The sequence below is a fragment of the Cherax quadricarinatus genome, unplaced genomic scaffold (assembly GCF_038502225.1).
Source record: "Cherax quadricarinatus isolate ZL_2023a unplaced genomic scaffold, ASM3850222v1 Contig2765, whole genome shotgun sequence".
Classification (NCBI taxonomy): domain Eukaryota; kingdom Metazoa; phylum Arthropoda; class Malacostraca; order Decapoda; family Parastacidae; genus Cherax; species Cherax quadricarinatus.
In genome coordinates this window covers 24,608-47,413 of record NW_027197791.1, presented here as the reverse complement: position 1 = coordinate 47,413, position 22,806 = coordinate 24,608, and the positions used below count along the sequence as shown (strand labels likewise).

Below are 22,806 nucleotides of genomic sequence, written 5' to 3'. Positions count from 1 at the left end.
GTGGTGTTCCACAGGGGTCAGTGTTGGGCCCCTTGTCGTTCATAATCTACATAAACGACATAGATGAGGGAATAAATAGCAACATAAGCAAGTTTGCCGATGACACCAAAATAAGCTATCGAATTCATTCTGACGAGGACATTACAACACTCCAGGAAGATTTGAATAGACTGATGCAGTGGTCGGAGAAGTGGCAGATGCAGTTTAATATAGACAAATGCAAAGTTCTAAACATTGGACAGGAAAATACCCATGCCACATATAAACTAAATAATGTAGATCTTAATATTAGTGATTGCGAAAAGGATTTGGGAGTTCTGGTTAGCAGTAATCTAAAACCAAGACAACAGTGCATAAGTGTTCGCAATAAAGCAAACGGACTCCTTGGCTTCATATCAAGAAGCATAAATAATAGAAGTCCTCAGGTTGTTCTTCAACTCTGTATATCCTTGGTTAGGCCTCATTTAGACTATGCTGCACAGTTTTGGCCACCGTATTACAGAATGGATATAAATGCACTGGAAAACGTACAAAAGGAGGATGACAAAGATGATCCCATGTATCAGGAATCTTCCCTATGAGGATAGACTGAAGACCGTGAATCTGCACTCTCTAGAAAGGCGTAGAATTAGGGGGGATATGATTGAGGTGTATAAATGGAAAACAGGAATAAATAAAGGGGATGTAAATAGCGTGCTAAAAATATCTAACCAAGACAGGACTCGCAGTAATGGTTTTAAGTTGGAAAAAAATTCAGATTCAGGAAGGATATAGGAAAGCACTGGTTTGGTAATAGAGTTGTGGATGAGTGGAACAAATTCCCGAGTACCGTTATAGAAGCTAAAACGTTGTGTAATTTTAAAAATAAGTTAGATAAATACATGAGTGGGTGTGAGTTGGACCTGACTAGCTTGTGGTACTAGGTTTGATGCCGTGCTCCTTCCTTAAGTGAATGTGACATGACCTGACTAGGTTGGGTCATTGGCTTAAGCCGGTAAGAGACTGCGACCTGCCTCGCGTGGGCCAGTGTTCCTTCTTTCTTGTGTTCTTATGTCATGTAGGGGGGTAATGATTGAATAGGATATAAGTGGGGAATATGGGAGTAAGGGATTATGTAGGCAGGGGAGAGGCAGGCGAGGTGGTAGGAGTGAGATGATTAGCGGAGGTAGGTAGGTAATGACAGGTCAGTGGTGACCACCACGACACTCTCATTAACTCTACACTACTCACTAACATATGCCTCGCCCACTCTTCACTCACATATAAACATAATAAAATATAATAAATAAAAATACAATAAAGGGGGCAGTGAATATTACTATTCTACTCAAACACAGTTTATTATTAAGTCTTTGTACAATAATATATTTGGGAACAGGAGAACATTATTGTGTTTAGATAAATGGGATGGTATGTATAAGCAGTGAGACAGGGAACACAGTCAACTTGACGAAAATGAATATAACTTACAATATAGTCCAGAGGACAGTTCACTACAGGAACTAAGCCACAGGTCCCAAGACCTACACAGCACGAGTACTGCGCCAAGCCAGTACTCTGCCCAATGCCTCCAACAGTCTCCTCCAGAGACTTCAGCAGCCTTCTCCCGAGCCCTGCACCCCAGCAGCAGCTCCGCTCGAAGTCTCTGCTGAGGAGCTCTGCGCCCCAGCAGCAGCTCCGCTCGAATCTCTTGATCATGCTCTTCCTTGGGCTTTTATGGTGGTCCAAGCACCCTCCACAACCACGTGTACGACCTGACGCCTAGGTCTGACGCCGTCAAGAACAAAAGACCTCAGACGTGGGCGTGGCTACAGACGTTTGCCAAGGCAAGGTGTGACCATATAATTGGTTAAATTAGGTCTCCCCAGAGACCTCACAAGCCCAGCTGAACTACATCACATCCCCCTTTCTCCCCCAATTTAAAATATCTGAGAACTAGGACAATTTGTCCTAGTTATTAGACTATTTTAATCCTAATCCCTTAAATCTATTACAATACAAAGACAAAATTATACATAATACAAAATTATTCAACTACATATATTTCCCTCAACCTCCTCAACTACCACAAGGCAGCATAATCAGTACACCTCGCAGTTGGCCAGCATAATAGTTGCTCTCTGGTGCAAAGCCTCCTTACCCGTCATTTCTCCTTAAACCTAAATATCGGGCTCCAGTGCCTTCCCTACTTCTACTAGAAATGCACTAGCCAATGCTAGTCACCCTCGCACGTTAACCATTGGGCCAAACCTCTCTAGGCTTCTATGGCGTGGAAAACTGCTCCAACGGGTTGCATTCTTTCAAGTAACTGCAACTGGACCACTTCACGACCACCAAGGTCGCATTTTCGGCACACTTCACATGCACACTACAACATCTGAAAATCGAGACAGGGCAGGCATCGCAGCTAAGACCCTCCATTATCCTATGCCACTACTAGGATTCACTGGCCTCATAAAACAAGGCGGCCATAATCACTGGACCGTATTCAAGGTCACCTTATTTCACACAGGTAACACTAACACTTCTGGCAAGTCAAAGTAGGCTGGGGACATCTCACACTCTTAATTGTCTCTCATGGCTGGCAGGGCATCCCCGCATACCGTCGTACAGGTCGACCAGCAAGGCAGGATACACCTCCATACCGCCCTTGAAAGCAGGCTGGTCCCAGCAGCTGGAGTCCATCTCCGCGGCTCACGTCCTTCCACATCTCCGAGGATGGCAACTCCTTCATAGTAGATTCTCCTGTCCTGGCACACCAGCCAGAATCCCTCACACACCACTGCAGCATCACCGCCATCTCCTCCTGAGCTAGGCAGCATCGCAGCATCACAGCACGGCCACAGCATATCACAGCATCACAGCACGGCCACAGTATCACAGCAGCACACAGCACGGCCGCATCTCACAGCAGCATCACAGCACGGCCACAGCATCGCAGCACGGCCACAGCATCGCAGCACGGTCCCAGCATCACAGCACGGCCGCAGCACGGCCACAGCATCACAGCTCAACATCACAGCACGGCCGCAGCATCTCAACATCACAGCAGCACACAGCACGGCCACAGCATTGCAGCACGGCAGCATCTCAGCACGGCCACAGCATAGCAGACAGCATCACAGCACGCCACAGCATCTCAGACAGCATCACAGCAGCCGACATCAGCAGTAGCAGGCTATGGTCAGTTGCTCGAGGTGAGGTGAGGTCACTTCAGGTCATCAACAGCAGGTGCGGTCACCCATCCCTGGCAACTGCGGGTAACTGGCGGTCCGTGGGTGATGGTCACAGAGGCTGGGTGACGCAGACAGACACCCACTACACTGGATGACAGACCAGGGCAGCAATACATCTACTGGGGCACATCAGCTGGGTGACTGGGCATATCAGCTGGGTGACTGGGCACATCAGGTGGACAGCAATCATAGGCAACTCTTCAATGGGTGACAGTTGTGGGTAGTCTTCAAAGGCGGGCTGGGTGACTTCTCATTCCTCTGTAAATATTCAATTTCGGCCAGTAATTGCTTCCCCCAAAAGTCTCACCCAAATACTGATATTCTCCACCATTTATCTCAAACCAACAACCAACTCCACCAAATATAATATTACACCCAAACAATTATTCAGACCCACCGTCAAAAAAGGTCAGTTAAGGTCACTAGGATTATAATATCATACAGATATTCACTTTAGACACACACAAGAAAAAAAAAAGTGGTAGCAAATGGTAGCATAACAAGTATAACCGAGCAGTCAAAAATAAGGCACATGGGACTGGTTCCTACTATAAAAATAATAAGAACCACCACCGCTTAGACACCATGTCATGTAGGGGGGTAATGATTGAATAGGATATAAGTGGGGAATATGGGAGTAAGGGATTATGTAGGCAGGGGAGAGGCAGGCGAGGTGGTAGGAGTGAGATGATTAGCGGAGGTAGGTAGGTAATGACAGGTCAGTGGTGACCACCACGACACTCTCATTAACTCTACACTACTCACTAACATATGCCTCGCCCACTCTTCACTCATATAAAAACATAATAAAATATAAGAAAAAAGAATAAATAACGGGGACAGTGAATATTACTATTCTACTCAAACACAGTTTATTATTAAGTCTTTGTACAATAATATATTTGGGAACAGGAGACATTATTGTGGTTTAGATAAATGGGGTGGTACACATAAGCAGTGAGACAGGGAAATCAATCAACTTGACCAAAATGAATATAACTTACAATATAGTTCAGAGGACAGTTCACTACAGGAACTAAGCCACAGGTCCCAAGACCTACACAGCACGAGTACTGCGCCAAGCCAGTACTCTGCCCAATGCCTCCAACAGTCTCCTCCAGAGACTTCAGCAGCCTTCTCCCGAGCCCTGCACCCCAGCAGCAACTCCGCTCGAATCTCTGCTCAGGAGCTCTGCATCCCAGCTCCGCTTCTCTTCATGGGGCTTTTATGGTGGTCCAAGCACCCTCCACAACCACGTGTACGACCTGACGCCTAGGTCTGACGCCGTCAAGAACAAAAGACCTCAGACGTGGGCGTGGCTACAGACGTTTGCCAAGGCAAGGTGTGACCATATAATTGGTTAAATTAGGTCTCCCCAGAGACCTCACAAGCCCAGCTGAACTACATCACAGGCTCCGAGCCAGAAGAACGGCAAACTACCTATGAGGCAGATCTTCATCCAACATAGAGGACCCAGCTCAACTGAATCTCTGTTGCTGGGGGAAAATGCCAGGCTAGAGCGTGTTTCAGGTGCCAGAGGTACAACCACCTCAGTGCCCGATGTCAGTGTAAGAAAATACGCAGAATCTGAAGTGGATCTCGCCTGACCAAGGACTGCTTGAGTAAACTAAAGAGAGATTAGGTTATGGAACCACGATGTGCAAACTGCAGCAAGAAGCATCATGCCTGAAACCTGCACTGCCCGGAGAGGTTCCACCATGTCAAGGCAACATGGAAAACTCCAGTTGTCCAGCCTCCATCATCAAATTGAACCTTCACTACTCAGCAGCAGCCTCGTCCAGAGGAGGCTACAGTGCCATGGAATCCAGGGCCACTTTCCCAGTCACAGAGAGAAAGGAAACCGAAACATCATCTGAACCAGGATGCCCTCTCATCTGAACCAGGATGCCCTCTCATCTGAATCAGGATGCCCTCTCTTGAGCAACTTTACCAGCAGCTGAAAGAAGAGCTTAGGGTTGCTAAGCAGGAGATACGTTGATTAATGGAGGAGAACAGGATTCGAAGTAATCCTCCTGTTGTGAGTCCCCAGGTTAATAGGGGAGCTTGGTCTGTGGCCGGGCAACATGGAACCAAGCTGGGGATCAAGAAGACTGTTGGAGAGGCAGAAACAACGAGGGCCCAGAAGACTATTGTGGAAACTTCCAACCCATTTTCGGTGCTACCTGACGAATATGGGTGTTCTACTGGGAATGTCACAACGAGCACCAAGGAAGCATTGGCTGACGTGAGTGAGACATCCCTAGAAACCCCAACGAAAACCATCGAGAACATCTTGACGAATTCCACAATTGAAGGTGTAGTGCTACCTAACGAATGTGAGTCAACTACTGGGAACATGACGACAGACGTCACCAAGGAAGGTAAAAACATTGTTGTTGTTGGGGATAGCCAGATTAGGTACATGGATAGGGCATTCTGCTTGAAGGATAGGAGTAGAAGGCAGAGAGTGTGTTTTCCTGGGGCTGGGATGAAGGATATTGTTAGCCGTCTAGACGAAATCATGAAAGGTAATGCGAGCAATATTATTATCTGCCTCAGTGCAGGAGGCAACGATGTTGGCAGACGTAGGAGTGAGGACCTGATTAGCAGGTATAGGAAAACAATCGAGATAATTTGGAAAAAGGGTGGGAACCCTGTGATATGTGGCATTTTGCCCAGGAGAGGAGTTGGAAAGGAATGGTTGTATAGGGCAATTGGTGGCAATTGCTGGCTGGACAAACACTGTAAGGAAAATGCAGCAACATTCACAGACAACTGGGACCTCTTCTATGGCAGAAACGACATGAATGCCGGGATGGGGCTCACTTATCTAGGTTTGGGGTGGGGGCCCTAGCCACTGGAGGGAGCTTTTAAGTCTTTAAACTAGAAATAGATATTGGCATGGGTCTTTGTGGAAAATCAGTGAATTCTCAGTGTAGCGATAGTGTGAGTTTTAGGGAAACCAGTTATAGACAGATTGAGGTAGAGTTATTGGTGAATATTGGAGAGCCAGTGGCACTAGATGACAAGGACAGTAACAGGTATAGTGGAACAGAAATCAGCAGAAAGAGAAAAGAGAAGGGAAATTTTCTAAATATATATTATGCTAATAGTCATAGTGCGAGAAATAAGAAGGACGAATTGAGATTAGTTGCAAGTGCAGGTAACAGTGATGTTTTTGCCGTAAGTGAGACATGGTTTAATATGATAAATAGGGACATGCCTGCTGAATGTCACATTCAGGGTTTTAAATTGTTCAAAGTGGACAGAGGTATCAGAAAGGGGAGTGGGGTGGCACTCAATGTCCGGGATAGTTTATTGTTGCATAAAATGGGTATAAAGTCTAAAATTCATACTGGGTCTGCTTGGGTAGAATTTTCAGAGAGCCAGGAAAAGTTGATTTTAGGTGTGATATACCATCCCCCAAACTTGGATAGAGATCGAGGAAGACTACTGTGGGAAGAAAATGTTAGGGTCACAATGCACGATAACGTTGTAATTCTATGGAGACTTTAAAAAAAGGATTGTTTTTCATGATTGTTTTTTTAAAGCAGTTTGTTAAAGAACCTAAAAAGGGAAATAACCTGATTGACATGGTTCTGGCAAACAAAGAAACCCTTGTTAATAATTTAGAAATTCCAGTGGAACTTCACGCAAGCAACCACAAATCAATTACATTTAGCAATGAGTGGAAGTATGATACTGGGGATAACTCAGTAACAGTTCCAGATTTCGATTAGCAGATTACAATGGGCTTAGAGAAGAACTATCATCTGTGAACTGGGGTAACAAAGAAAGTTATCAGTATGAAAGCTTTCTAAACACTTTACATGCTGCCCAAAGTACTTTTATTCCATATAAAGAAATTAGATAGAAATGCCCCTAAATCAATTAATAATAGGCTCAAATATCTTTTAGGGCAAAAGAAAGGAAATTATAGGCGCATCAAGAGAGGTGAGGGTGATCTTATGAATCAGTATATTGACATTAACAGGGATGTTAAAAAGGGGATAAGAAAAGCTAAATGGGACTACAAAATTAAAGTTGCAAGGGATTCGAAAACTAACTCAAAAGTTTTTTTTCAGGTTTATAGAACGAAAGTTAGAGAAATGATAGGTCCCCCTAAAAATAACTCTGGGCATCTTACTCACAAGGAGAATGAAATGTGCTCGATTTTAAATAATTATTTTCTCTCGGTTTTCACACAGGAAGACACTAACAATATCCCAGTAATTAGTTTTTATAGTGGGTCTGAAGACGATAAAGTATGTAACATCACAGTCACTAGTGAAATGGTTAGGAAACAAGTAGACTGACTGAAACAAAATAAATCGCCAGGCCCTGATGAACTTTAAGGAATGCAAAATGGAACTCTGTGAACCATTGACTAATAATTTTAATTTATCTCTTCAAACAGGTGTAGTGTCTGATATGTGGAAGATGGCCAAAGTAATTCCTGTTTTTAAAACAGGGGACAAGTCGTTACCGTCAAATTACCGCCCAATAAGCCTGACCTCAATTGTAGGCAAATTACTAGAGTCAATTATAGCTGAGATTATAAGAAGCCATCTCGATATGCATAGCTTGATTAATGATACTCAGCATGGATTCACAAGAGGCCGATCTTGTCTAACTAATTTATTAACTTTCTTCAGTAAAGCTTTTGAGGCTGTTGACCACAATAAAGAATTTGATATTATTTACTTAGATTTTAGTAAGGCTTTTGATAGAGTTCCGCACCAAAGACTGTTAAAGAAAGTGGCAGCTCAAAAGTGCTCTCGTGGATCGAGTCATGGCTCACAGACAGGAAGCAGAGAGTGTCCATAAATGGGGTTAAATCCGAGTGGGGATCTGTAACAAGTGGCGTTCCACAGGGATCAGTCTTGGGCTCGTTGTTGTTTATAATATATATCAATGATCTTGATGAGGGAATTACTAGTGATATGAGCAAATTTGCCGATGACACAAAGATAGGTAGGATAATTGATTCATAACAGTAGATGTTAAGCTCTGGAACTTCAGTATTTATCCAACTTAAATTTGAATAGGCAGTGCTCATCCCACCAGCAGTCTCAGGAATTACTCGCTGGAAAACACCTCTCTCAAACTCTTCTCTAAACTCTTGGGCACTATCAGTCCAGCACATCTCAAACACTCAGGTGATCTTCTCAATCGCATTCGCAACATCAACATCAGGAACAAGAAACTTTCCAGCCTTGACGTGGCTTCCCTATTCACCAAAGTACCTACTACACAAGCCATCGATCTCTTGCGCAGGAAAATTGACGATTCACTTGATCTTCCCATTCCAGCCAGCGATTTCATCGACCTTGTTGAACTATGTGTTGGCTTTACGTGTTTCTCTTTCGAAAATCACCTCTTTCAGCAGACTTTTGGACTACCCATGGGTTCGCCACTCAGTGCGGTCCTGGCGAACCTATACATGGAACATCTAGAAGCCGAACGTTTCTCCACCATTATTCCTTCGTCTGTCACCTGGCTCCGTTATGTTGACGACATTCTCCTCATAACTCCTAAACGCTTCAACGTTCAAGCTCTCCAAGACAAGCTCAACCAGGTCGAGCCCTCAATCCAGTTCACACTTGAAGAAGAAGTCGACAACACTCTTCCTTTCCTTGATGTTCTGCTTTGCAAAGCTGACCACAAACTTCGTTTTAAAGTCTATCGAAAACCCACCAACCAAAATAATCTTCTCCACTTTTACTCTCATCACGACACCAAAACTAAACGTGGTGTAATTATAGGCTTCTTCCTGCGTGCACTCAGAATCTGCATCAATGAGTTCCTTGAGGAAGAACTCACGATAATTGAACAAGTACTTTCTAAACTCCACTATCCTCGTCACTTTATCAGAGACTGCAGACGGTGGGCATTAAACATCTTCAACACACCCAGAGAGGACACTGCCGAGAAGAGATACATAGTCCTCCCCACCAACTCCATTGCCAAACACGTTTCCAACATCTTTTCCAATACCTCATTCCAAGTATCTACCTTCACAACCACGACCATCAAGGACATTACCAGTGATAGACAGGACAAGCTTCCATCCTCCGCAGGGGCATACATAATCCCTTGTAATGACTGCAACAAGTTATACGTGGGCGAAGCATCAAGGGACCTCCAAACACGTATTTCAGAACACCAATACGCAAGCAGGTCTGACGACACAAGGAATGCCTGTGTACAACACCGTAATTCACACAACCATTTAATTAACTACAGAAACTCAAGACTTATCGCCACAGAAGACAACACTCAATACCGAAGAATCCTGGAATCATCGCTTATCTCTATAACCAACAATTTCAACCAGAACAACGGCTTCTATAACATAGCTGAACCACTCGCCAAGAAACTTCTTCATTGCTATCCCACATAAGAACATAAGAATGGAGGAACACTGCAGAAGGTCTACTCACAACTTGTCCAATACCCCTGCCAAGCTACCCAAGACTCTATAAGCCCACCCGGTAGATCATCAGATGTAGATATGTCGTGCCTAATATGTAAAACTGGTCAATTAGCAAGAACTCATTTAAAATTAAGTCCTTTTTGAAAATTTCTCTCATACGTTTAAAGATATATTTTTTTCGTTAATGTTAATGTAAAAATTTATAATTTTGCACCAAAAGAATCTTAGAAAACTTACCTAACCTTATTATAACAAGAACAATTTATTTTAGCCTAACCTAACTAAATATATTTTAGATTTGTTTACAATAATTTAATACTAAACAAACACAGTGAAATATATATTTTTCGTTAGGTTCAGAATTATTTTGGCGAAATTATTGCATACACAAATTTTCACTTGTCATAATTATATGGCAAGATGAACGTTGCTATTTAAGCCAAGATCGCAAGTTCTGCCTATTCGGCACGACATATATATATATATATATATATATATATATATATATATATATATATATATATATATATATATTGCAATCAACACATCATCGAAGGGCTTCCAATGTTGCAGAGTAAGAGGTCCCAACTGAGTTCGTTCAGTGAAACATCCCACCGAATGTTCCACCGAAAGAGAGAGAGAGAGAGAGAGAGAGAGAGAGAGAGAGAGAGAGAGAGAGAGAGAGAGAGAGAGAGAGAGAGACAGAGAGAGAGCAAGAGAGAGAGAGAGAGACAGAGAGAGAAAGACAGAGAAAGAGAGAGAGAGAGAGAGAGAGAGAGAGAGACAGAGAGAGAGAGAGAGAGAGAGAGAGCAGAGAGAGAGAAGAGAGAGAGAGAGAGAGAGAGAGAGAGAGGGCGAGAGAGAAGAGAGAGAGAGAGAGAGAGAGAGAGAGAGAGAGAGAGAGAGACAGAGAGAGAGAGAGAGGGAGAGAGACAGAGACAGAGACAGAGACAGATAGAGAGAGAGAGAGAGAGAGAGAGAGAGAGACAGAGAGAGAGAGAGAGAGAGAGAGAGAGAGACAGAGAGAGAGAGCATGTGTCTCATCCATGTGTCTCATTCATGTGTCTCATCATGTGTCTCTTTCATGTGTCTCATTATGTGTCTCATTCATGTGTCTCATTCATGTGTCTCATTCATGTGTCTCATCCATGTGTCTCATTATGTGTCTCATCCATGTGTCTCATTCATGTGTCTCATCCATGTGTCTCATCCATGTGTCTCTTTCATGTGTCTCATAATGTGTCTCATTCATGTGTCTCATTCATGTGTCTCATTCATGTGTCTCATCCATGTGTCTCATTATGTGTCTCATTCATGTGTCTCATTATGTGTCTCATTCATGTGTCTCATTCATGTGTCTCATTCATGTGTCTCATCCATGTGTCTCATTATGTGTCTCATTATGTGTCTCATTCATGTGTCTCATTCATGTGTCTCATTCATGTGTCTCACTCATGTGTCTCATCCATGTCTCATTATGTGTCTCATTCATGTGTCTCATTCATGTGTCTCATTCATGTGTCTCATCATGTGTCATGTGTCTCATTCATGTGTCTCATTATGTGTCATTCATGTGTCTCATTTCATCCATGTGTGTCATTCATGTGTCTCATTCATGTGTCTCATTCATGTGTCTCATTCATGTGTCTCATCCATGTCTCATTCATGTGTCTCATCCATGTGTCTCATCCATGTGTCTCATTCATGTGTCTCAGTCATGTGTCTCATTCATGTGTCTCATTCATGTGTCTCATTCATGTGTCTCATTCATGTGTCTCATTCATGTGTCTCATTCATGTGTCTCATCCATGTGTCTCATTCATGTGTCTGATTCATGTCTCGTCCATGTGCCTCATTATGTGTCTCATTCATGTGTCTCATTCATGTGTCTCATCCATGTGTCTCATTTATGTGTCTCATTCATGTGTCTCATTCATGTGTCTCGTCCATGTGTCTCATTATGTGTCTCATTCATGTCTCATTCATGTGTCTCATCCATGTGTCTCATTATGTGTCTCATTCATGTGTCTCATTCATGTGTCTCATCCATGTGTCTCATTCATGTGTCTCATTCATGTGTCTCATCCAGGTGTCTCATTCATGTGTCTCATTCATGTGTCTCATCCATGTGTCTCATTCATGTGTCTCATTCATGTGTCTCATCCATGTGTCTCATCCATGTGTCTCATTATTGTGCCTCATTCATGTGTCTCATTCATGTCTCATTCATGTGTCTCATCCATGTGTCTCATTCATGTGTCTCGTCCATGTGTCTCATCCACGTGTCTCATACATGTGTGTCGTCCATGTGTCTCATTCATGTGTCTCATACATGTGTCTCATTCATGTGTCTCATTCATGTGTCTCATCCATGTGTCTCATTCATGTGTCTCGTCCATGTGTCTCATACATGTGTCTCATACATGTGTCTCATTCATGTGTCTCATTCATGTGTCTCAGCCATGTGTCTCATTCATGAGTCTCATTCATGTGTCTCATTCATGTGTCTCATCCATGTGTCTCGTCCATGTGTCTCATCCATGTGTCTCATTCATGTGTCTCATTCATGTGTCTCATTCATGTGTCTCATTCATGTGTCTCATTCATGTGTCTCATCCATGTGTCTCATCCATGCATCTCGTCCGTGTGTCTCATTCATGTGTCTCATTCATGTGTCTCATGTGTCTCATCCATGCATCTCGTCCGTGTGTTTCATTCATGTGTCTCATCCATGTGTCTCCTTCATGTGTCTCATTCATGTGTCTCATGTGTCTCATTCATGTGTCACATCCATGTGTCTCATTCATGTGTCTAATTCATGTGTCTCATTCATGTGTCTCATCCATGTGTCTCATTATGTGTCTCATTCATATGTATCATTATGTGTCTCATTCATGTGTCTGATTCATGTGTCTCATTCATGTGTCTCATTCATGTGTCTCATCATGTGTCTCATTCATGTGTCTCATTCATGTGTCTCATTCATGTGTCTCATTCATGTGTCTCATTCATGTGTCTCATTCATGTGTCTCATTCATGTGTCTCATTCATGTGTCTCATCATGTGTCTCATTCATGTGTCTCATTCATGTGTCTCATTCATGTGTCTCATTCATGTGTCTCATTCATGTGTCTCATCCATGTGTCTCATTCATGTATCTCATTCATGTGTCTCATTCATGTGTCTCATTCATGTGTCTCATTCATGTGTCTCATCCATGTCTCATTCATGTGTCTCATCCATGTGTCTCATTCATGTGTCTCATCCATGTGTCTCATTCATGTGTCTCATTCATGTGTCTCATTCATGTGTCTCATCATGTGTCTCATTCATGTGTCTCATCCATGTGTCTCATTCATGTGTCTCATCATGTGTCTCATTCATGTGTCTCATACATGTGTCTCATTCATGTGTCTCATTCATGTGTCTCGTCCATGTGTCTCATTCATGTGTCTCGTCCATGTGTCTCATTCATGTGTCTCATTCATGTGTCTCATTCATGTGTCTCATTCATGTGTCTCGTCCATGTGTCTCATCCATGTGTCTCATACATGTGTCTCATACATGTGTCTCATTCATGTGTCTCATTCATGTGTCTCGTCCATGTGTCTCATTCATGTGTCTCATTCATGTGTCTCTTTCATGTGTCTCATTCATGTGTCTCGTCCATGTGTCTCATTCATGTGTCTCATTCATGTGTCTCATTCATGTGTCTCATCCATGCATCTCGTCCGTGTGTCTCATTCATGTGACTCATCCATGTGTATCATTCATGTGTCTCATTCATGTGTCTCATCCATGCATCTCGTCCGCGTGTTTCATTCATGTGTCTCATCCATGTGTCTCATTCATGTGTCTCATTCATGTGTCTCATGTGTCTCATTCATGTGTCTCATCCATGTGTCTCGTCCGTGTGTCTCATCCATGTGTATCATTAATGTGTCTCATCCATGTTTCATTCATGTGTCTTATTCATGTGTCTCATCCATGTGTTTCATGCATGTGTCTTATCCATGTGTCTCATTCATGTGTCTCGTCCATGTGTCTCATCCATGTGTCTCATTCATGTGTCTCGTCCATGTGTCTCATCCATATGTCTCATTCATGTGTCTCATCCATGTGTCTCATTCATATGTCTCATGTGTCTCGTCCGTGTGCCTCATCCATGTGTATCATTAATGTGTCTCATCCATGTTTCATTCATGTGTCTCATTCATGTGTCTCATCCATGTGTTTCATGCATGTGTCTTATCCATGTCTCATTCATGTGTCTCGTCCATGTGTCTCATCCATGTGTCTCATTCATGTGTCTCGTCCATGTGTCTCATCCATGTGTATCATTCATGTCTTTCATCCATGTCTCATTCATGTGTCTCATTCATGTGTCTCGTCCATGTGTCTCATCCATGTGTATCATTCATGTCTTTCATCCATGTCTCATTCATGTGCCTCATTCATGTGTCATGTGTCTCATCCATATGTCTCATCCATGTGTCTCATCCATGTGTCTCATTCATGTGTCTCATCCATGTGTCTCATCCATGTGTCTCATTCATGTGTCTCATCCATGTGTCATGTGTCTCATCCATATGTCTCATCCATGTGTCTCATCCATGTGTCTCATTCATGTGTCTCATCCATGTGTATCATTCATGTGTCTCGTCCATGTATAACGAGATTGTTTGGTATTCTGTAAGCGGGTAGTAAATGATACGTCTTCAGAGGCTTCTTCGTTTATTGATAATGTCGTGGTGGGTACACAGGCTTGTGTTGTGCCCATGGCCCGGGAGGGCCATCCCACGAGAAAGAGCTGGGAGGCCTTGTGTGTTGCTGCTAGGCCGCTGTGTGAGTGAGGGTGAGGCAAGTCTGGGCATACTGAAGTGGCAAGGCCTCTAGGTGGCAGCACCAGCATGGCGCGAAATATGAACTAAGCTGGCAGACAGCATGGTCTGTCTGTGCAGACAGTACAGGCTGTCTACATACGCTCGGCCACCTACCGCCCGTCGTCCCGACGCGACAATACTGGTAGTAAAAGAAACTCAGTCTCTCTTTCGTAGGAACAGGGCACAGAACACAAAATAAAAACATATATATACATATGGACATGGAAAAAAACTTCCTACAGGGAGGGAAGAAAAAACATGTGGGGTGTGCTAAACATCGTGGTCAAAGGCAGTGAGCGTCGAAGGACATCACTGCACGCCTTCCTGCGTCTGGACAGATTCTGCAACACGGGAGACATCGCTGGGGCTGAGCTGTGACGTAACAGGTTACGGTCTCCTCTGGAACGGTGAAGCAGTCATCGTAGGAGTCGCTGCAGGTTTTCACTCAACCTTGGGCACGACATGCTGGTGCCCTCGAGTGAGGCGTCGACAAACTCGGCAACTGGGCATGACTTCTGGCAAGCGACTCAGGAGGACACTTCTCGACTGGTACTGTCGCTGGGCTGTCACTGCCGGCGAGCGTGGAGTGAGTTGTGGAGCGAGTCGTGGCAGAGACGACTGGGCGAAACATCTGAGAGTCTTAACATCATACACCAGACTGCAGTGAGAGAGCTAGCAGTCAAAGTGACATTATCTTTGTGCAGGCTTCTCACTGAAGCTTGTGACACGAGGCTGACACAGCGCCTGCCGACAGGCCTAACTGCGGCTTGGCGAGTATCATTCGGCAGTTGGAGTTACAGCAGAGATTAGTCTAAGCATCCCCAGACTTGTTTCTCTACATATAACTGCACTCTGAAGGTCTGGAGGTGAAGTGAAACAAATCTCGATGGGAATCGTAGCAGGTACGATTCTGCAGAACATCACGAGCGACGAGCATAAAAGCTTTCTGTACAAGAGAACACAGTGGTGCTACTCAGGTCTGACTCAGACCTCACTGGACACACGGAAACTTTACACACACCGCGGTACAACATGGCTTAAACTAGCAAATGTTGCTTTTCTGTGCATAAAACTGACACTAAGACATATACTAAAATGTGAGAACACTGACTGAGAGGAATTAATTAACATGACATATATCTTCTCTCGATCTTCTCGTCAATACTGAAATAATTACTGAACACTCGATGGTGACATCATGTGATGTCAGGCGTGATGTCGCGAGGTGACGTCAGCAGCACTGTGATGTCAGCAGACATCTCGAGGTGACGTCAGGCAGACATCGTGAGGTGATGTCAGCAGACATTGTGACGTCATGAAGTCGGCCAGCATCGTGGGTGACGTCGATGTGATGCGGGCAGCAGACCACAGCATGAGGCCTGGGACATCTGGCTCGGTAACTCACGTGGTTTGTAGATCCACGTGACATCGCCCACACCCACGTGGCGTCGTGATCCACGTGGCATCGTGATCTACGTGGCATGCTGATCCACGTAGCTTCGAGTGGCCTCGGGCACTCGGATACACAGCTCTGGCAATGAATTCACACGAAAAACAGCAGAAAACACAGCAGAGGGAGTGGGCAGTGGTGAGTGGTGTATGGTAGTGTGGTGGCGAGGAGCGTGCGTGAGTGTATGGCAGGGCGAGCATCTGGCCATCTCTCCTCCTCCCACCCACAAACACAGGGAAACACACTGGATGCAGAAATCACCACAAGACTCACCTCTGGCTTGCTGAAACAGCTGTGCTGAGCTGAACAACAACAGCAACATACAAGTGACGCTGAACATGTGACTTGAGAAACAGCGTGGGGCATTGTAGCGTGGGACGCTGTAGCGTGGGGTCACTTACAATTCTCGGAGAATTTCGACAAATTTTGGCTGGATCCTGCTTGCACCTGTGTCTGGATGCTCAAACGTGCAGACACGACATCAGGATAACTCGTTGAGAGACGGATGCTTCTTGTGTAGGGTGATGAAGTGAAGATGACTTCATACCTCTTCCTTCCTCACTTTGGGCAAACACACTGCTGCAACCACCGCTTTCCACCAATTATAACGAGTTTATTTGGTAGTGCTGCAAGCGGGGTGTGAATGATACATCTTCGGAGGCTTCTTCGTTTATTGATAATGTCGTGGTGGGTACACAGGCTTGTGTTGTGCCTATGGCCCGGGAGGGCCATCCCACGAGAGAGAGCTGGGAGGCCTTGTGTGTTGCTGCTAGGCCGCTGTGTGAGTGAGGGTGAGGCAAGTCTGGGCATACTGAAGTGGCAAGGCCTCTAGGTGGCAGCACCAGCATGGTGCGAAATATGAACTAATGCTGTCTGCATGGGCTGTCTGTGCAGACAGTACAGGCTGTCTACACATGTGTCTCGTCTATGTGTCTCATCCATGTGTCTCATTCATGTGTCTCGTCCATGTGTCTCGTCCATGTGTCTCGTCCGTGTGTCTCATCCATGTGTATCATTCATGTGTCTCATCCATGTCTCATTCATGTGCCTCATTCATGTGTCTCATCCATGTGTCTCATTCATGTGTTTCATCAATGTGTCTCATCCATGTGTCTCATTCATGTGTTTCATCCATGTGTCTCATTCATGTGTCTCGTCCATGTGTTTCGTCCATGTCTCATCCATGTGTCTCATTCGTGTGTCTCGTCCATGTGTCTCATCCATGTAAAAAAGGCACAATACCGTGACTGGAACGATACACAAATAACCCGCACATAAAAGAGAGAAGCTTACGACGACGTTTCGGTCCGACTTGGACCATTGACAAAGTCACACTAACCAGAGGTGGAGCAGGACGGCTATATATAGGCAGGAAGAGGTGGTGGTAGTAGTAGTAGTAGTAGTAGTGGACAAGAATGTATAAATAAAAAAAAAGACGGCTATATATAGGCAGGAAGAGGTGAGGTGGTAGTAGTAGTAGTAGTAGTAGTACAAGAATTGTATATAATACCGACAAGATGAAATTAAGACACATGCACAACACCCGGGTATCCCCATCGTAGACGTTTCGCCATCCAGCCAGCCACTGGATGGCGAAACGTCCTTGGTACTTTTTCTCCTGCCCACCTCCGTCACTCTCAAGACTTCATTGAACGGGTTCGCTCTCTCCCAACCTGTAAGATGCTTAGTCTTGACGTTGAGTCCCTCTTCACCAATGTCCCTCTTGATGATGTCCTTGATTTCCTTAGAGAGAAGGCCCATGAAGGGTTTCTTCATCTCCCTATCCCCACTGATGTCTTTCTTGATCTGATCCGCCTCTGTGTGGACTCTAACTCCTTTTCCTTCCAAGGGAAATATTATTCTCAAACCTTCGGTGTCGCTATGGGCTCTCCTCTCTCTCCTGTCCTTGCTAATCTTTACATGGAATACTTCGAGACTGTTCTTCTTCCTACCCTCGATGTGCAACCTTCACTCTGGCTCCGCTATGTGGATGACATCTTTGCTCTGTGGCCTCATGACTCCAGTCTCTTCCAACCTTTTCTTGAAGCTCTTAATAATCTTGCCCCTTCCATTAAGTTTAAAGCTGAATGGGAATCTAATTCCTTGCTTCCTTTCCTTGATGTCCATGTCCACCGCTCAGATACAGGTTTTTCCTTTTCCGTTTACCGTAAACCTATGCACAGTGGCATGTACATTCACTACTTTTCCTATCATGCTTCCCCTGTCAAGAAAAGTGTTCTTATCTCCCTCTTTCTCCGTGCCCTCCGCATCTGTGATCCTCAGTTCCTTCCAGCAGAAATTTCCACTCTTCATAATTCGTTTTCCCGTCTTGGCTACCCTTCCCATTTCATAGACTCTGCCCTCTCACGTGCTAAACGCAATTTCTTCTCTCCCAAACTCTCTACTCCTGGGAACTCTTCTATCCTCTGCCTTCCCTACATTTCCGGTCTTTCTAATCTCAACAATTCTCTCCGTCCCTTAGACATCAAGCTTACCTTCCGCCAGACTAACACTCTTCGCACTAATCTCGTTCATACCTCTCCTCCCTCTACAGATGTTCCTGGTGTCTACTCTATTTCTTGCTCCTCCTGTCCTCTTCAATACTTCGGAGAAACTGGTCGATCTCTTTCTGACAGACTTAGGGAGCACAAAAATAGTGTTAGGCTTGCCGACACTAACAATGCTCTTTTCTGTCACGTCAGAGATCATAGCCATCCTATTGACTGGTCTTCTGCTAAAACTGTCTTCCCTACTTCCAACTCGAACAGTCGCCGTCTAGTTGAATCCTCTCTAATACACAACTTTCCTTGTATGAACCTTAGCCCTGGCTTCGTCTCTGTAGATGCCTTCCTCTCCCACTACATTGTAAAATGCTCCAAACTTCAGAACACCCGTGACTTAACCTGACTCCTCATTTTTTCTTTTTCTTTTTCTTCTTCTCCCTCTTCCCCTTTCCTCTTTCCTTTTCTCCTCTGGGTTGTCTTTCTCTCTTCTGTCTCGTGTTTCTGTTCCTTCTTCATTTATTTCACCACTTCCCCTTTCACGCACCTCTGTGCGCTTGCTCTCCCTCTGTGGGCACCTAGCTCTCTTGCAGTGCTCCCCTTCCTTTGTATTTGACTGGCTCGTCCTCCTTATTTCCCACTTCTACCACTACCACTACTACTACCTCTTCTACTACTACTACTACAACTACTGATGAAATTAAGACACATGTGCGGCGTCTGGTTGTCTTTGTTGTGGACGTTTCGCCATCCAGTGGCTGGCTGGATGGCGAAACGTCTACGATAGGGATGCCCGGGTGTTGAGCATGTGTCTTAATTTCACCTTGTCGGTATTATATACCATTCTTGTACTACTACTACTACTACTACCCCCACCTCTTCCTGCCTATATATAGCCGCCCTGTTCCACTTCTGGTTAGTGTGACTTTGTCAATGGTCCAAGTCGGACCGAAACGTCGTCGTAAGCTTCTCTCTTTTATGTGCGGGTTATTTGTAAGAGTGTTTACAAATGTCTTTTTAAGCTCCCCACTCCTTGTCTTACTACAATGTTCAGTGGACTAGAGTGTTTACAAATGTCTTTTTAAGCTCCCCACTCCTTGTCTTACTACAATGTTCAGAGGACTAGAGTGTTTACAAATGTCTTTTTAAGCTCCCCACTCCTTGTCTTACTACAATGTTCAGTGTACTAGAGTGTTTACAAATGTCTTTTTAAGCTCCCCACTCCTTGTCTTACTACAATGTTCAGTGTACTAGAGTGTTTACAAATGTCTTTTTAAACTCCCCACTTCTTGTCTTACTACAATGTTCAGAGGACTATTGTTTGGATAAATGGTTTAGAGAACATTTGCGGAACATTTGGGTATCTGTATTCTGGAATACTAATTTCAAAGGTCGTTAAGTGAGTCATTAGTTCTATTAACTACCATGGTAGTTAAGAGGGTTATTTGTACTTGCCTATTTAAAACCAGTAAATTTCAATTTCTTTCAGTGTATATGGTATACTCAGAAGTACCACTCTCAGTGTATATGGTATACTCAGAAGTACCACTCTCAGTGTATATGGTATACACAGAAGTACCACTCTCAGTGTATATGGTATACACAGAAGTACCACTCTCAGTGTATATGGTATACACAGAAGTACCACTCTCAGTGTATATGGTATACACAGAAGTACCACTCTCAGTGTATATGGTATACACAGAAGTACCACTCTCAGTGTATATGGTATACACAGAAGTACCACTCTCAGTGTATATGGTATACACAGAAGTACCACTCTCAGTGTATATGGTATACACAGAAGTACCACTCTCAGTGTATATGGTATACACAGAAGTACCACTCTCAGTGTATATGGTATACACAGAAGTACCACTCTCAGTGTATATGGTATACACAGAAGTACCACTCTCAGTGTATATGGTATACACAGAAGTACCACTCTCAGTGTATATGGTATGTTGATAAATGGGTTATCAGCTACGTTTAAACAGTGAAAACTTAACTTAAAGACAACTCATCGCCTGCACAGCCGCCCTTGCAGACGAGGTCTAGAAGCTGTCGACTCGTCTCTCAATGGGCTGTAAAGAGTTATAATTTGTAAGATTATAAATTACCCCTAGGGGGTGCTATATCAGCATATTTCATTCACTGATGGCTGACAGACTTACTTGTTTGGACTCAAAAGTCCGCACCTTACTGCCGACTATAGGTTGATTACAAACTCCTTGCGACACAAGAACTGCGCAGTCCCCCGTACTACAAGAAATCCGTAACATACCATGCTCTTGTAGCGTGAGCTATGGTGTTCTTCACACCTTCGACAGGTATCGGTGACTTGATAGAAGCTGAAGTGTCCTTGGATGTCCACGTCTTCCATTGTCTTGGAAACGCACACTGGTACACTATGTTCCACAAGATATGTCTTTATTGTTCACAATGTTATCACTGAAGAAGCTGATCACACTTCTCTTAAGTGTTTATTGTGTTTTATGAGATACTTTGTTCACACTAACGCACAGATCAGTGTTCTTTGTTGGTTATCCTGGCGTCAGTGTCACTCTCAGTAGAGTCAAAAGTAATCTGAAGACGCCACAGCACCCCATGCCGTTACTCCCCTAGCACAAAAAAAAGCTGACCTAGTACTTTTGCTTCCTTGCCACTTCCTCGATGAAGCAAAGCAGAATGTTTGATTCTTGCTGTCTTAAGCATAGACAACAATGTCCACTGTCTTTACTATGGTAACAAAGTGGGAGCAGGATTTTCCTTAATTGTCCTGCTAAAGTAAGAGATGCACTGTCTCTTATTAAAATACACTCTGCAACACTGCAATGAGCGGTGGTCACTTGACCACGTCGCATACTCGTACGGCATCTGTGATCAATTACTCACTGTAGCAGTAAACAAGACGCTTGCCCCTTCTGAGAGGGCTGGGCCCCTCAGGGCTGAAAGGGGCTGAAGGGGCTGAAGGGGGCTGATACCCCCCTCCTGGAGAAAATTTCTCCACATGGTATACACAGATGTACCACTCTCAGTGTATATGGTATACACTGAGAAGCATCACTCATAGTGTATATGATATACACAGTGTATATAGTATACACAGACGTACCACTCACAGTGTATATTGTATACACGGAAGTACCAGTCAGTGTATATGGTATACACAGAAGCACATCTCTTAGTGTATATGATATACACTGAGGTGTACTTCTCTCACTGTATTTACACTTATATATACACCTCTCAGTGTGTATATAAATCCGAATTAAATCCTAAATCCTAGTTTCATTTATTCCGGACACCCTGAGGCAAAAGTACATTAATTTTTCTTTCTTTTCAGAGCACAGTTATGACGGGGACGACGATGACTCTGGCGGCTGTGGTAAGCTATTGCGTTAATGTTTTCGTCTCTGTAGTAAAGGTTTTCTGACAAAATTAGTGGGTGATTCTTCGTAATTTGTAAGTTTGTTATTAAATACGATTACTGTTTGGGTATTAATTTCGTAATATAACCTAAATTGTAAGATATGCCAATTCGTTTGTTTACGGTATGAACGAAATTCCTTCTGATGGTTTACGATTAAACTAATATTTCGTACGTGTTTATATATATAATGGCTAAGCAAGACTTCGGAAATTTAGAGAGGATAGAGCAAAATAAGATGACTTGGAGGGTGTATAACTCTATAGTAGAGGAGAAAAGGGGTAGGGGACGTAATAAGAAAAGGTGAAGGGAGGAGGTAAAGGAGGTTTGTTCGCAATCGTGTCATTGCGATTTCGTGAGTCAGGCTTTCTTCGTGAGAGGGGCTTTGACTTTCAGCAAGCGTGTGTGAGAGTGTTAGAGAGGGACGAGTAGAGGCAAATGATTTTTATGATTTGGCCTAGTCCAGGAATGTAGGAGCACTGCAGGAGGCTCACTGGCCTAGTCCAGGAATGTAGGAGCACTGCAGGAGGCTCATTGGCCTAGTCCAGGAATGTAGGAGCACTGCAGGAGGCTCACTGGCCTAGTCCAGGAATGTAGGAGCACTGCAGGAGGCTCACTGGTCTAGTCCAGGAATGTAGGAGCACTGCAGGAGGCTCACTGGCCTAGTCCAGGAATGTAGGAGCACTGCAGGAGGCTCACTGGTCTAGTCCAGGAATGTAGAAGCACTGTAGTAGGCTCATTGGCCTAGTCCAGGAATGTAGGAGCACTGTAGGAGGCTCACTGGTCTAGTCCAGGAATGTAGAAGCACTGCAGGAGGCTCACTGGTCTAGTCCAGGAATGTAGGAGCACTGAAGGAGGCTCACTGGCCTA

At 44.2% G+C, this 22,806-nt stretch overlaps 1 long non-coding RNA gene across 1 annotated transcript in view; it reads left to right on the top strand.

Moving 5' to 3' along the window:
• Positions 1 to 22,001, top strand: part of LOC138851912 (uncharacterized) — a 29,113-nt gene extending 7,112 nt beyond the window's left edge. The window contains exon 2 of the long non-coding RNA XR_011391491.1: positions 21,853 to 22,001. This is a non-coding gene — a long non-coding RNA (uncharacterized lncRNA). The remainder of the gene's footprint in view (positions 1 to 21,852) is intronic.
• The last annotated feature ends 805 nt before the right edge of the window (positions 22,002 to 22,806 follow it).